We start from the raw sequence: 14992 nt of genomic DNA, 5'->3' as shown, positions 1-14992 counted from the left end.
GGTGGTGCAGGCTCCCACCCTGGGGGTTTTTAAGAGGAGGTTGGACGACCACCTTACTGGGGTCATTTGACCCCAGTGCTCTTCCTGCCATGGCAGGGGGTTGGACTAGATGATCTGCTCAGGTCCCTTCCGACCCTAGAAACTATGAAACTATACTGACCTAGCTTTAAATGAACTAGATTAGGTTTTGTTAGCAGTGTAGTTTTACTGCAGCCAGTAGTTTAGTGGGAGCTATAAAACCCATCCAGTAAACTGGGTATATAAATATTTGGGCAATTTTCTCAGGCTAAGTCCTTGGTATTGTTCCTACACTGCCATCAATATCTAAATTAGCAGTTTGAAGCTTGCTGAGATATGTCTACAAAATCTTCAATTACTGTGACTACAGTGCAGATGTACGGAAAGATAATAAGCCGGGAAAGACCTAGGGAAGGTCTTACTAGAAAGGCCCAAAGTGTGAGAAGTTGTCAGGGATGGGATTATGTAAGAGTAAGTGGAAATATTTTTTAAAGCTTTGTAAAAGATCCTAAGTGAAATAAAATTTGCCCAAGTTGTCACATCTGGCTGCTACTGTTTTACATAGCAAGTGTTGCATGCATTAAGCATTTTCTCATAACTAAATAAAAAAAAGTAGGGTTAGCAATTTTGATGTCCTGTTCCTGAGGTGGTTAGAAAAGAGAGAAACTGTGCCCTGATCAACATAATGTAATGAGAGAGATTTCAGATAATTGAAATCTTCCATTGCAGAGTTTGGTATAGCACTGTTCTCCAAATAACAGCACAGACTGTACAAAAGTTCAAAACTTGGAAACAAACAGCAAATAAATCCATATAATTCATTCTAACCTGAAGTGTAGATAAATCTGATTTCCAGTGCATATGCTACCAGCTCAAATAATATGCATATTATAACACTATAGCTAGCAGCAACATCTCCAGAAAAGAACAGGAAATTAATAGGAAAGAACAGGCAGAGCACAGCTAATTATTGACCCTACTATTAGGGAGCACTGTTGTAGTCTCAGTTACATCAGCAGACCACTCAGACTTGTCAGACTTAAATGAAAGCTCCATATCCTAAGCATTGCCAAATCCCTAACCCAGCTAGCCTGCCTTAGCTAGAAGGCTGCCTCTCCTTGACATGCTTCAAGGCTACACACTGGGGTCAGCAATTTCTACTGTAGAGCCTCAGAAAATGCACATCCCATCTTGCCTTTCATAGAAATTGGCAAAAACCATGAGTGACTAGTGCCTCCTGAATCTGGGGAGGCATCCATAGAAGCCGCTGACAGCAGCAGCCCAGCTGGGGGGGGGCACCATCCCAATTGACAGTATCAGTGTCAGCCATCACGGGGGGCACTGGCCCCATCGGGGGGGGGCATGTGCACCCCCGTGCACTCCCAACCAGTCGCCTATGGCAAAAACCATAGAGAGGTAGTTAGCCTTGTTAGAAGTCAGGCAGAATGCAGGGTAGAGGTGCACCTTACAGACTAACTCAATCAGAAATGTAGTATAAGCTTGTGTGAGCCTGAACTCCCTTCATCAGTGAAATGAGATCAGGCTTACAAAAGCTAACTAGAGGTATGCAAGAAGGCCTTGCAAAAGTGCTCTAACTTTTGAGCTTTACTCTGAGCACCCACAGTTTGGTCAGGAGGAAGCAGAATGCACATAAGCCCTTTTGGTGGGGGGGCGGCTTGGAGCCTGCCAACATGGCCTGAGTGCAGCAGGGGGTGGGGCTCTCACATGCCTCTCAATATGCCCCACAGGCTCCCCAAGCTGCTGAAGCCTCCTAAGCAGAGATAAATGGCTGAGCTGCCACTGATTGGCTGGTGGGGACATCACAGATGCCCACCTGGATGCCCACCCCTCTCCACACACAGAGCCCAGACATCTTGTGCACTCGCACACGCGTGTGCACGTGCACGCACACACACACACACACAGAGCCCAGGCATCCTGGACACTCACACGCTTGCTGAAACACACACATGCACACACACCAGACATCTGGGGCACAATTGAGTCACTGGCTTTCATGATGGTACCTCTCTTTTGTGCAACTCCCCTTTCCCTGGGGTGATGACAGGTGGGCATTACGCTCCTCATGTCCTTGATTTCATCTTCTATGATGTCTTCACCCCCTCCCACAATCCCCATTGGGAACCAAGCTTACCCCCTCCTGCCCTGGCTCATGAGGCCCACGGTGGGATAGCTGGATCATTTAAAGAGGCACTTCAACTATGGACAGGGCCTGGTACTGTGAGCACGTGACTCAGGCATGGAGGAGAGAGGGAGTCCCCCACTAATGTGTGTGGCAGGCTGTCTGGATCTGAGAAGACCTGGCCAACTGCCTCCTCACCCACATGGACCTGGAGCCCTTCTCATATGAGTAGGACTGAAGGGCTTTGAGTGCCCATGCCCTAGCACTATGCCATGGGTCTCCTGCCATGGGCTCCTCTGGCCTTGCATCATGGGCATTGCTAGCCATAACCCATGCTGCCTGGGCACCGTCCACTTTCCTCTCTCCCTCCTCAATGCCCTTTTGAGGGACACACCAGAGTCTAGGGGAATGCCATGTGAGGAAAAGACATGCTTCATTTTAATCAAATGTTGAAGCTGCTAAACTGTTAAAAATGTGCAATGTTGCCTGCTCCAGAACTTGGAAGTTTCTTCTTAGTTAACATAGAAAGAGTGGGGAAAGACCCTGCCTGCACCTGGGCTAGGGACAGAAGTTGCACATAAACTGGTTTAAGTGATCAGAAAGTGGTTTAAACCTGTAACAGAACAGAAGCTCAGTGCACATAAACCAATTTCAAAATGGCAGAAACTGGTTTAAGATAAACCTGGCTGAATGTAGTATCAGACTTAACTTACCTGGCTTAAACCTGTTTATGAAATTTCTGTCCCAGACCTCTTCTGGGTTCAAGTTAAATCACAGTCACACAGCATCCCAGCATGCTTTCCAGCCCTGGGTGGGGTGGGGTGGGCTGTGCTGTCTGCTCCAATATGCCCTAGCTGGGGCAGTGAACCCTGGCTGACAAGGGGGTGGAGTGGGCAAGCCTGGCTGGGGATGCAGCCCAGTCTGTGGTGGGGAGGGGGGGACTACCTCCAGGCAAACCCCAGCTGGAATCTGGGGCCAGAGAGGGGGGTTAAACACCCTTTCCTCTGCTCAAACTTACTGCTGGCTGCAGCTGTGGACTACAAATCCCAGAGACACCTGGAAGCAGGAAGAAGTGAGGAGTAACTCTGCAGAGTCTGTTGTTGTGCTTCTAGATTGCAAATCCCAGAGACCTCAAGGGCAGCAGGAAGAGGAAGTGAACATACAGCCAAAGAGCCCTGCTCTAGCATCCCCTGGCTTTTGGCCTGAGCCACTGCAGGGATGTGGCAGCATTTCTTGAATCAAAGGTAAATGTCTGTTCACTTCTCTTTCAATTTAATCTCTGCATCTTAGACTAACCTGCAAAGACTGAATCAACTTAGCCTCGCACTTTTTGACTGCCTGTACCTATGTGGCTATGCTTTTGAGGGGGTAGGGTGTTGGCAGCCATGGGGGGCTCAACTTAAACACAAAACCTTGGGGCACCAGGGAGAATACTGTGTGTGAAACTGCCACTTTTCAGTTTAATTAGATATTGCAGTTGCCAAACTTTTTGTGTGCCCAGAGCCCCGGGGGCTGTCATTCCCCACAGTAAGATTTGGGCCTAGGTTGGTGGGCTGGTGGGAATGCCACTCCAACCCCCTCTTCTCTTTGTGGCCCTGCACCTATACCAGCAACTGCCAGTGGCTGGACATAGTGAGTTGGACCCGGAAGGCAGGGTGAGTAGATGCTGACCTTGGTATCGAATCTCGGGAAGTCTGGTCCCCACCCCTCCTGCACTGCTGCTCCCTGGAGCGGACCCCCCCAGATTCCTTCCTGACTCCTCAGAACATGGGTCAGTGGCTCCCACATGTCATATCTCCTGTTCCAGGGACCTCCTGCCCCCCAGCATCTCCTAATCAATGTGTGGTATGGACTGTTCCCCCACAACTGCCACCCAGAGACCCCTCCCATGGGACTCTCAGGCATGTTGCCCTAGGGGCAGTCCCTGAAGTGGGGCTCTGTATGGGGGGAAGGGGATGGGCTTCAGCCTGCCCCACTGCCCTGGCTCAGGAGGGCAACTGTCTTCCCACATGAGGCAGCAGGGGACTCACCATAGGTCCCTTGCTGTCTCCCTCATCTGCAGACTTCACATTTCTGTATGGGAGGCCCGGTCATGGAGCCTGAGATACTGGCTCAGGAAAGTCAGCTGGACACCTGCAGAGAACCAGAGATGTGTGTGTAGATGACACCAGAGACATGAGGACTAAAGGGGACCATCACTGTGTGGGGTTGGAATGGACAGGTTAACAACTGCTTACATCTGCAGTGCTGCAGCACTAGAACGAGCCATCCAGGACTAGGAACGTGATGTGAAGGTCCAAAAACGAGGTCTACAGATGTCCAGCTACTCGCTGAGGGAGGCTGTATGTGACACTATGGAGCTGAGAGAGTCACAGCACCAGGATAAGGAGTTTATGCACTGGGTCAAAGACTGCTTGGGATCCAAGTATGACACCCCTGAGTTGCATCAGTGCTGCTTCTTGTGGGGAGACAGTCACCATCCTGAGCAAGGGCAGTGGGGCAGGCTGATGCCCAGCCCCTTCCCTCCCCTCCCCATACAGAGCCCACTTCAGGAACTCTCAGGCCAACATGCCTGAGAGTCCCGGGGGGGGGGGGGGAGGGGGGGGGCTCTGGCGGCAGTTGTGGGGGAACAGTCTATACCACGCATTGATTGGGGAAAGCACTGACGCCACTCAGGGGTGTCATACTTGGATCCCAAGCAGTCTTTGACCCTGCGCATATACTCCTTATCCTGGTGCTGTGACTCTCTCAGCTCCATGGTGGCACATGCAACCTCCCTCACAGAGTAGCTGGACATCTCTGGTTCACTGCAGGTGTCCAGCTGACCTTCCTGATTCAGCATCTCAGGCTCCATGATTGGGCCTCCCATATAGAAATGTGAAGTCTGCAAACAAGGGAGACAACAAGGGACCTATGGTGAGTCCCCTGTCTTTCCTCAGGCTGGGGTCAGAAGTCACACAGCTGCTCACAACCTGGTGCTGACCATTCCATAAAATGCACACGTTCTGGCTCCCAGCTGGGAAACCCAGATGCCTGAATTCTCTCTTCCTGCTGTGGGAGCTGGGAGGGCTGGGAAACCCCAGCATCAGGGCCCAGAGGCATAAGCCTTCTCTAGTTCTCCAGAAAGAGAGGGAGGAAGGGAGTGGGAGGGTTTTTGCTAGAAAGAATTCCCATTTTCTGCTCCGCCTTACCTGCAGCAGTGCTCATTCATAGATGCTCTGCCAAATGGCTCCTGGAGGATCACCAACAAAGATGCACAGATATGCCTGTTGGTTACACCTTGGCTGTGGTGTAAAAAAAAAAGGTTTCAGTGAATATTGGGGTCTGTTTGCATTAGGGTTTGTCAGGTGGATCTGGGTAAACACATTGGCTTCTTTCAGGAAAGCAATGTGGCCTTGAGGTATAGGGTGGTCTGTTGACAATGCTCCAGATTAATGGCCCCACTCAATGTCACACAGACTGATAAATCCCCAAGAACAGAAGGGGGTACTGGTCCTGGTGCCTCTGCCTCATTCCAGGCCAGTGGCATGGGAGTTTTGGAGGGGGTGTTTGAGAGGCACAAGTTCAGTGGGGAGCATCAATAAGTCAGTATCATCAGTCTTCCACGTGAACAATTGTTAAGCCAAGACCACACTGAATATCAGAGTAGGCAGCCAATCTTTCCCTATGATCATATCCCAACTTGCCAAGAAGTCACATTAGACCTTTCCTTCACCTATAAACATTACATTCAGAAGGTCATCAATAAAGTCTCTGCGCAGGTAGCTGCCTTAAGACATTAAGCCAGTATGACATGGGGTAGCTACTTCAAAGTGCTCAGAACCACTACACTTGCAATAGTATATGCCCCAGCAAATTACAGTGCTCCTGTATGGTCTACAGGTTGTCACACTAAAGAGCTTGACACTACTTAATAGTGCACAGAGACTCATAACAGGCTGTATAACTTGCACACACACACATGTATTTCCTGCACTCTAGAGCATTAGATCAAGCCAGATAAAAAGACAGACCCTGACTGCTCCCCTGCTGCCAGACTTCTGGACCTGTGGAGAGCCCAGCAGGGTGCATACTGTGGCCTTGTGTGTTGTGCTAAGTTTAGATAAGGGGTGGGTAAGATGAATGGAAATGAAGTGATAATTCAGAGTAATCTGGTCAGAACTTTTTTTCTACAGTAATTAATATGAACACCAGATGAGTCTCCCCACTGGGCATGACCTTGACAGAGAAGAGTGGGTCAAGCTGAACAGACTGAGATCTGGATACAGATGCTTCATAACAACTCTGTACAAGACGAACATCTTGGACAGCCCCCTGTTCGAATATGTTGTCCTCAATCAGCACAGCACTTCATCGAAAGCTGCAATCTTTACAAATGCCCAGACAGGGTAGTGAAATATGTACACTGAGCGATAATACCAGACAATGGCTTATGGATGGCTGGGGAGAATAAGACGAGTGGGGGGTGGGGTAGAAACAGAGCCTTCAGTAATTTTTGGCAATAACAGCTCAGGGGTGAGGCTAGAGTGCCACCCTGCGAGGAGGGGTAAGCAGGGTGCTGCAATGCTCCCTGGGATGTTGACAGAATGTGGCCTACTGTGAGTCAGGATGGGATGTGGTACATATGTTTGTTATGGTGCTCTAACCACAGTGCTGAAGTCTGATACTAAATCCATCCAGGATTATCTTGGAGAGGGATCTGCCATTTTTACAGCAGTCTATTGGCCCTGACTGTCTCTTCAGTTACAGCTGTAGAGCACTTTCTGCATGCCTACTGCACAATAAGTTTAACTCCTGTAGCTGGCCAAAAGTGCTATACATCTCTGATTTAGTTAGGTTTTTACCTTATAAACTAACTTGCCAAAAACCATGGGGCCAGCTTACATCCCTTCCAACTCAACTGAGGCAACCAAAAAAAATGGGTGCTCAACCCTTCCTCCTCTCTAAACATGGGATCTCTCCTTATCCAGTTGGATAGGAATAAGACTTTTGAAGAGAAAGCCAACTAGATATGGAGCTTCTGTAGTATTTCTCTGGTCCCCTATTGAGGGAAACAAGGCCTGCTTCCAAATGACAAACATAGACCGTCTGCCACTGAGCTGAGACAGAACCAACTACACCAAAGAATTTCCATCTGTTCCTGATTTGATGTGTATCTGCTGTATCACTTTCCCAGCAAATACATATACCATCTGACATTTTTGTTCCTCCCTCTGCCCCTACTCTAGTTGCATGGGATTTACTTTTTCTTTGCATCTGGGCCATTTCCCCAGCCCCAGCAGTGAGGGAGAGATGGTCAGGATACTTTCATACCTGGAGGGCAGGCATGGAATCGCTGAATTGCCTATATTACCTTGTGAGCAATTTCCAAGTTTCTAAATGTATGACACTTTGCTTTCTCCTCCTCCCTTTAGGTAACATGTCGACCCAAATAGCTAGTCCAATGTACAGTCAGTTAATGAGACCAACTGGAACCACAAGATTTGGTGTGGGGACATGAATTTAAGTATTTTGGCCTTCAATTATTGTTGTTCACCCTGTCCTGAGTATCTCAACAGAAGAGACACTTATTGCAGATAATTAAGTAATTTTCCTGGTCAGTCCTGCCTCACCCTCAGAAACAACATAATCATTTCCTGGTATACCATCAATTAAAAATATTGTATTATTTATGCTCAGTATATATGATAGATTGCAAAGAAAGAGAGGGACTAAGATACGTCCTCCAAATCTTTTAGATTTCTGGCAAGACGCTCCTTTTTAAATAGTTTATGAACATGTACAAAGTGAAAAATTAACTGCCTGGCAGCCAGCACTCATTATTGGTACATATGGCACTAGAATTTGGCTCTTTCAGAATAATTAACCCAGAGAACACAGAGGATGGATAACATGACTCATGGCCTTTGTAAGAGTTTTCCAGCCTCACATTTGAAACAGGAAATACAGATGAAGTGAAACAACCACAGTTCAGAAATGCCAGTTTCTGGTTTGATTATGTACAGGAACAAAAGTATGTGCATCCCCCAACTATTGTACGGTTTTCATAGGCTGCAACAGCATACTGCAGACAAAGCAACTGAAGGTTGTTACGGACATGCAGAAGCCAGGGAGTAACTGGTAGGTGGGTGGAGGTTGGATGGAGTCCCACGCATCTTGAAGTATTTTGCAAAGGAGTTGACTAAACCTGAGCCAGCCCTAAATTGGTGGATTGTGACTTAAAATTAATTTATTGGATACTATGTTGATCAGAGTCATACAAGTGTCTAACATCGTAGAGGAAAGGTCCTGGAACAGCTTCTTGGGAAAGAATGGCCATACAGCTCACAGAACGTACCATGAAACTCTTTGGTTGTGAAAAGAAAGATCCTTCTTAGAAAAATGAAGTACTCTGCAGAAAGCCAAATAGACACACATTGCATTGTAAATATTTTATACTTTTTATATATTTATCCTATATCACTGACATTACCTCAGGGCCAATTTTGATTCCTACTTTAATTTCCCCACACACATCCAAGTTGCCACAATATTTTGCTATTGCTTTATTGCTTCTTCTATAGCATATCAAAGTCCATCCCTTCTTCAGCATCCTATCAGCTAAAATACATTGGTTATCTCCTATTATAATTAACACATCCTCTTCCTCTCTGTCTTCCCTTTTACTGTTCCAGCCCACACAGAATGCAGAAGACAAAATAAGCGCCCTCATTCTTCACTCTGACCATATGACTCTACCACTCTTCTTCCTTTACCAAATCAAGTTTATGGTTCTTGTCTTCACAATCAAGACTCTGCCCCTGCCTACAGCTCTGTTCCTTTCTTGTCACATCCTCCTCATGCTCCTACACTCTACCAATTTTAGAAACCTTTCCATTCCTTTAATCTCGTTTTTAATCTCATTTTTCTTAGTCTTGTATTGTGCTTTCTCCTGTGCTACCTCCAATACATAAAACAAACATTGAAGGATGCAACCTCCTATCCTCTCTCTATTTAAGCCTTTACTAAAAATCTGTTTTCCCCTAGAAGTGCCAATGCATGCCAGAATCATGTATGCAACCCTCCTAGCTCCTTTACAAATATTATATATCTTTACTGTTCTTTGGACCTCCAAGTATGATTTATGTCTAATATCTGTTTGGTTAATGTAATCTAAACTGCATAAAGCAAAAAACATGGTCAAAATTTTTGATGCACCCAATTTATTAGATGTTCACTTTGAGACATGGGTCCTCAGTACAGTATAAAAATAAAGCCCCCTTAAGAGGTCTCACATTGACCATCCAAAAATTGATGCACCCCAAAAATTATTAGCCAGTTTTGAAAATTTTGGTCTGTATCTGCAATTATGTCAGAAGTTAAAATCCAGTGATATGTTACTATTAAACTGAGTTATACAAGAGAGTACAGTACTTTTATAAAGAGGTTGGGTTCTATTTGTACAACATAAATGGTATAGCTTAGGAATATTTCCTTTCTTCTTTCCCAGCTCCGGAATACATGGTTGCATATTCTCTGAGGCTAGAACAGGTCTCTTACTGTAGCATGTTAAGACTGCAACTTTTTAGTCTGCATTATAGTGGGTTTAGGAGGACTTTAGGCTGTGTTAGGTTTAGTTAGCATAGTCCAGGCTAGGGGAAGTAATTTAAAAGGAACTGAGTCACAGGTAAAATAACTTTCTTGGAAAGGTTAGCATGGGTTTGAACATCTAGAGTTTGATAAAGGGTGCAGGTCAGCATGGTCCAGCCCAACCACAATGGGATATGAAGCATCTTTTTTACCATAATTGTCTTGGTTTTGATCAAGTAATGCTATAAGCCTTTGGTGAGTGGTGTAAAAAGGAGGCCAGTACTCTAAGTTGTATTCTTTTAGTATCCTTTGCTGAAGTTCCAATCTCCAGTTGTTCTGAGGATCCAAGCCTCTTAAAACTTAGCCTCCAAATTTGGGGACTCTTGGCAGGCTGTCCAACTGTTAGATGCTTTTAGGATGTAATGGTGCTAAACTGTAAGAATGCTTATATTTGTTAAAGTGATAATGATTCCATTATGTAAGTATATTTAGATATATCCATGTGATGCATTATCTGTATTTTACTAGCTTGTATTTGCTAGCAATTTTCATATTTGCAGTTTCCTAATAAAGTTTGCTGTGTACTTATTCCACTGGAGAATTCTTTTTGCTTGGAATGGGGGATCTTAAAAATAACTTTTATGCCCTTAGGTCTTTTGGGAAGGGGAAGAAGTCAACGTTACACGTTGTCCTTTGAAAACTATTACCCGATTCAGAAACAGGGTCCGAAAGAGATGGGAAACTTTCAGAAGTGGTGACTCTTTGCAACTAAAACTCTGGCAACTAGAAATCATAAGCAGAGGCAAAATAAATGCAAGTATGCCAATTACATTCATTTTGGAAATACATGTCTTATGATCTGGTGGCATGAGTCACAATTAGAGCACTTCCTTAGCAATAAAATCCCCTTGGCTTCATATATTTCATGCTACAGTAAAAGAAAATGTTGCAGACACAGTCAGTAGGTTTTGAAAACCCTACTAGTCATCTCCTTGACTAAATCACTATCTATTCATGCCAGTTGTGTACATTGGCTTGGTAACATGGCAACTAGCATGAGTTGTATACATTTCTGATGCAGTTTATAAGATAAATTGGTAATTTGGAACCAAGTCCTGACATCTTTACTCCAGCAAGGATTAGATTCAGAAGGGGGATTTAGATACTACAGCTTTAGATGCCTTGTCAGCTAGTGAAAACCATGACCCAAATTAAGTACCTTGGTAAGCAGGTACAATTCATGGGGAGAACCAAGCTCTTGAGAATCGGATTCATAAAAGCCAACACACTGAACCTGGAGCTACCTTAGCTAACTGGTAAATAATACCAAGTAAGAGGTGTAACTTAAGCTGCAACCCTTTATCTCAAGAACATAGGTGTCTAATTCTGAGCCACTGACCCACGTCAGTTCAGAATTCACAGCCATGAACACTTTTCTTGAATTAGATGCCTAAGCTGTTTCTTTTTTCACAAAGCAAAGGAGCCAGTTCTTTAAAGCAAAGGAACCAGTTCTTTCAAAACTAAGCTGGAAGAAAAAGTGCTCCTTTACGTAGTGGTTAGATCAGTCACCTAGGATGAGGGTATTCAGATTCAAATTCCTCCTTTGCATGAGAAGATTCGAACCCGCTTTTCCAATCTCACAGAAAAGAATTACCAGGACATAGGTTATTTTAGAATAGGATTCTTTCAGTTCCTCTTTTTATACTACTTTGTGCTGTTTCACTTTCCATGGCATAACTGAATAGGAAGAAGGAAGAGAAATCGGGAAACAGATTTCCCAGTCATACTAGTCCCAGTCATACTAGTCTGTCTAGTAAAAATACACAACTAAGATATTAATCTAAAAGCCTGTTTAATATTTGGGTAAAGACACAGTAGTCTTTAAAGCATGGGTTCACAAAGGGATAACCTACTGCAGTGGTTCTCACCCTCTTTAGACTCCAGGCACCCCTTATGAGACTCATTTTCCCTTTGGAAAATGCCAGCTCTTAGTTTTTACTTGTTTTTTGACTACAGAAAAATACTAGAACAACTTTTCTGTTGCAAAGAACTCAGAAAGACAGCAACAAGTCAGAATGTTTACAACAGTATAGATTCCTGTTTGAAATCTCTGGGTTTATTTTGTGAATCATGTTTCACACCTAACAATGCTAACATTATGCAGCACCCTGCACCACCCCTGAAAGCATCTGAAGGCACCTCAGGATGCTCTGAAATCCTTTTTCAGGATCACTAGGCTAATGGTTAGAAGACTTCTACAGAAATGGGGAAACTGGATTGCATCTTCTCATCCTGAAGGGGTTCAAAGCCACATCTTCCACTTCCTAAGGGGGTGTTCTAACATAAAGCTAGGCTGGGATGTGGGAGGGGGTACTCTCCACCCCTTCTGCTGAATCCTTGCCATGGTTCAGCCAGGAGCGCAAGATTTATGAGACCAGAGTGGAAGAGTACAAGTGAGAGGGAAAATGATTCTAGACATCAGTAATGAGGGCATTCACCTGGGTTCAAGTCCCTGCTTCCAAGACGGTTACTACAGTGGTCCGAGTATTATGTTAATGTATTTTATCCATTGAGTGATTAATGTAAGAGTTCTGGGAGCAGACACTGGAAGCCAAGAAGCCCAGGTATATTTTCTAATGTGTTGTTGTTCATGATCCCTGTGTCATTTAAATACCCTCATCTTGATGAGAACTGAAAGTAGCCTCCTGACAGTTATGATTATTAAAAATCCCAGGGTACTTTTCCTAAAAGTATACGTTAGCCATGGTGCTGTGGTAAAATTCCAGATCTGGCCATTGTGCCCTGACTACCTAAAATCCTTGTCCACTTCTAATGGGATATAATAGTTCCTCACTACCATTGTTTTTTTCTTGAAGTTTTCAGACTACTTCGAGAATGCAACCCTTGTACTCTTCTGAGTGTAGGAACTTCAAATGTAGAACCCCTGTTGTAATAGGGGAAAGATACCTTGTACGTTCTTTCACTTATGTATCTGTGCAAAAGCATGGCAAGAAATGGCTTAAAGGGTCCTACTATTTCTATTCCAGCTGACAACTTTGTAGCATTTCTAAGGAAATTTACAGTGGAAACAGCAAAGAAGTAATTGGCCGAGAACTGCATGTGTCAGGAATGCAAGAACATATGACAAATTATGTTTTAAAAATGGGGTTTTCAGATGTGTTGAAACAAACACCCCATGAGTTTGAGAGACAATAAATACTGACAACAGGATTCTCATTGCATGGAAGGATTTTGTGAAACAAATAAATACTGTTCTGCTAGCAATGGCAGGAGGCTGACCGGGTGTGGTGCACTCTCTCTTCCCCTTTAAAAATTACTGTTAAACTATCAGTGTTTACCAAATAAAGTATCATTAGTCTATAAACTGTTTGATACAAGCTGTCTTACTTTTGCCTTCTCACAGAAGGAGGGTGTGCCAGAACTTCAAGACAGCTCACAAAGGGTTTGGGTTGAAACTTGATGGGCTGAAATAAAGAGCTCTCAGAAAGCTGGACAGCACAGCTAAATACAGGCTGGGACGCCAGTACGGTTAGCCTCAGGAATGCCGTGTATGTGTGTGACCCCTGCCTCTTATTGAATGAGTGAATGAAGTGAGCTATAGTACAAGTCTTGTGTTGCAAGCACTTCTGCAGTTCAACCTTGTCAGCTTCATTTGTTTGACTAAGCTGCAGTGAATAAAAGAAAAGCAGGTCTGAAGATGGGTGGCAAGAGGCCCACAAGAAAACCTTTCATTTAGATCCAAACTATATGCTTTTATTTCCAGGTAGTATCAAGAATCAAAGCACAGCACAGTTTCCCTTATTTTACAAAAGCCTTTACAGAACATTCCAGGCTTGATTACTACTCCACAGGGAACAAGTAACTCTGACTTCACGGTGTCCTCTGAGGGGAGAATGCTTTGCAGCTCCCTCATCAGCTGTCTATCAGCACTTCCAGTAGAAGTATTTGTTTTAATAGGGTTGCAAATTAGAGAGGAGATGTAAAAACAAAACAAAACAAAACTGTGGCTCATTGTCTATGATAGAGCCCAGTAGGCACTATGATAGAACATGTAATACATCATAATGGGATTACATTATGTCAATTATATTTTCACAGCAAATATGGAAAGCCCCCCTCAGATCACTTAGCTGATCGGTCTTGCAAGGTTTCACTCCTTTGTGCTCAGGCCAGGCTGGGTTTTAATGACAGAGCAGGAGGGTGGGGGAGGGGTCCCCAAGTCTTCCCTTGGGAGACGATTTTACAAGCAAATACTGTTTGCTGGTAGGGAGTTTTCCCTGCCATTCAATGTAAATTTGCATTCCTCCTAGTTCCTGCTCCTTGTAGCACCTGAATAATTGTTCACAGTTGCAGAGAGCACAACTTTCTAAAGTCAAAATTCCCATTTGAGAGGATGAGAGTTTTGCCTGAGCATAAAGAATGCCTGCTGCTTGCTGTTTACACTCCTCAGTTATCACAGCTCACCAGAGCACTCATTTAGAAAGGCTCAAAGCCTGGGCTGGTGCCCACTGGAGTCAGCAGCCGGGCTCCTATTGGGTCCCCAGTCACCGAGGGTTGTGGCAGGAAGCAAGAGCAAGGTCTTGATCTCCTGATGTGCTGCCAGGGTGATAACCATCTTCTATGTCTGAGCATCATGTGCTGACTACTGTGCACACCTCTGGGTAGAACAACACCGAGCCCAGCTAAAACCTGCATTTGTACCTTGCCAGGCCCTAGCAAATCCACCCTGTTCTTCACCCAGCTCAGGGGTAAGCCGCGCTGAAGAGCAGTTTCTGTTTGAGAATCCTGTGCTTCAGCCGTGGGAGAAACGGAGCCCGAGAAGTGACTGTTTTCACTGCTCAGCCTGGGGCCCGCAGCCCTTTCACACAGCTGAGGCCGTACCCTACCCCGGGCCTTCAGCCTCTACCTTGCTGAATAAGCAACCGCAGGGGGAAAGAAAGGGCAACACTTCAAGCAGACAAGGTCCTTTGGGTAAATCCGATATCTTTTATTAGACCAACTCCAATAATTGGAAAAATTCTTCTTCCCAAGATTTCTTCCAACTATTTGAGTCGGTCTAATAAAAGATGTCGGATTCACCCAAAAGACCTTGTCTGCCCGTGCCGTTAAACCAGCGCGGCTACGCCCAACCCTTCAAGCAGCCTTCATGTCTCCGGGGCGGCGCACGGGCAGTGCGGCTGTGCCTCTGCCTCTGCCCCTGCGCTGCGCCGGCCGGCCGGGGCCGGGGCCGGGGCCGGGGCC

Source organism: Gavialis gangeticus, unplaced genomic scaffold, assembly GCF_001723915.1.
Source record: "Gavialis gangeticus isolate Ggan-Ray unplaced genomic scaffold, GavGan_comp1, whole genome shotgun sequence".
Taxonomy (NCBI): Eukaryota; Metazoa; Chordata; order Crocodylia; family Gavialidae; genus Gavialis; species Gavialis gangeticus.
This window is presented reverse-complemented; position numbering follows the sequence as displayed.